A 2,086-nucleotide genomic window follows, 5' to 3' on the forward strand; every position below is an offset into this window, starting at 1 on the left:
TTGGGCACCCTACTTTCTCCAACCAATTATTGCGATATGCGTCTTTTGTGGACGACGGCAACACTATAATAAATTTCAATTATTTTACAGCACATAGCCGCAATGTTTCATGTGAGATCTTTTTGAACCAGAACGACGACAGCTACGACACCCTACAAGTAACCGGCATAGAACTACAAAACGAAATTGAAGATTTTGAAATATCTTCCGATAGTGCCAACAATAACGACTCAGTTATTAGTTCCGATTTCAGTCAAACAATACAACTTCTGATAGAACCGAGAATGGCACCTGTTTCCCAAACTGATATAAGTACAGCAGCAGATTTCACTACCAGTAAGAACTACGTCGAGGAAGATATGCTGGAGCCAAATAGTTTACAAACCGTATGATATAGTAAAAACATATCCTCATTTTTTTGTTTTTTTTTTATTTATAGCACACAGTTCTATTTTGGGCACTGTCTCATCTAGTTGTTGTTTGGATAACACTACATCTGAGGATTCGAAATTCCTCAATACTCTTGCAAGCATGAATTCCAGGATAAATAATACGAACATACATTCAAGACGTTACACTGAGTTGGAGAAAGATATTTGTACATTTCAATACCTGACAGCTGGCAATTCGCAATATGAATATTTGGGCTCGAATATTGCCACGATGACTAAAAAAACAATACAAAGGCATATGAAAAAGTACACCATGCGAATTCTCGAAGGTGAACTTGATTTCGCTGGCCTGAAACAATATTTAGTAAGCCAAGTAAGTGGCATTGTGTGAAGATGGCACTAGAATTACTGCCACCACTGAGTATGACTACAACAATGATGCTATCAGAGGTCTAGTAGCACCCCTGGATTCTAACGGAATGCCTAGGAAAAACATTTTCCTTGCAACAACCCCTCATAAAATGGTAAGTGACCTCAGGACCTACTCAATAGGTAACTATGCCTATGTGCAACTAGCAGTACCTCTGGTATCCGGAGCAGCTCCGTATGTACTATTTCATACGTGCACCAACAATAAATTTGAACATAGCGATGTATTCAAAAAGATGGATTTACACTGAAAGCCTACTAGGTAAAGAAGGCATTACAGTAGTAGCTCATGCTTCTGATGGAGATTCACGTCTGTTAAAAGCCATGAAATATCGAGCCGGTTTTGACAAAACACGAGTTCCCTCGTGCTGGGGAAGTTGGTTCAGAGCAACCAGCCACACAAACATGCCCGTCAATGTCCAGGATATGATACACACCATTAATAAATTTAGGAACCGACTTTTGAACGGAGATATGTTGATTGGTAAGAAAATACTTTGGAAATCGCTCGAGTGCTAAGAATGCAAATTTTACTACACTGAAGATCGATGTAATAGAGATCATTCATACATTACGTAACGCAAAAAATTAAAAAACACATTCTGCGCTGCGTTACGAGCTGCGACACGTAATCGATGAATATATTAATAACAGCCGAGTCAAATGCCGTGAGGTTCCCGTTTCATCCAATTCAACTGAAACAATACTGATTCGAAGGTAAGAGTCAGAGTAGTAAACTTTGCAATCTTACCTCTCAGGATTCGAAAAAATATACTTCCTTTGGCTCCGTTTACAAAGGTCCTCCAAGATTTTTCGGAATTGTTGATGCCCCCACCTCCTATTTTCCATGGTTTTCCTATCTAGTTAACATGCAGTGTGCAGATTTCTTGATCCTCCTATCCCCTAAACGACGGACGTCCTTTGATATGAACGATGAGTTTATTTTGCACATAATACTTATTACATTTATAGGTAATCTAGTGATCACTAAAAACCATCTCAGGGATTTGATAAATAATCAAAGCAAAGATAAGCACGGTCTGTGTATCTCTGATATTGAGCTTCAGGATAAAATGAAGTTTCGGCCGACTTTGAAGCTTATTAATCCGAATGTGATGCACTGTCTTAGAGATAACGTTCAACTTAGTGAAGGAACAGCAATGTTCCTCGATATGATGAATCGGATGTACCGATCATTCATCGAAACGGACATCACACTTTTAGAACGAGTCTATGATATATGGTAAGTTCTATTTATAAAGTGA

The 2,086-nt window shown here is 38.6% G+C and overlaps 1 pseudogene; it reads left to right on the plus strand.

Moving 5' to 3' along the window:
• The first annotated feature begins 284 nt into the window (after window positions 1-284).
• LOC129720164 (uncharacterized) lies at window positions 285-2,086 on the plus strand (annotated as a pseudogene).

The sequence above is a fragment of the Wyeomyia smithii genome, chromosome 2 (assembly GCF_029784165.1).
Source record: "Wyeomyia smithii strain HCP4-BCI-WySm-NY-G18 chromosome 2, ASM2978416v1, whole genome shotgun sequence".
Lineage (NCBI taxonomy): Eukaryota > Metazoa > Arthropoda > Insecta > Diptera > Culicidae > Wyeomyia > Wyeomyia smithii.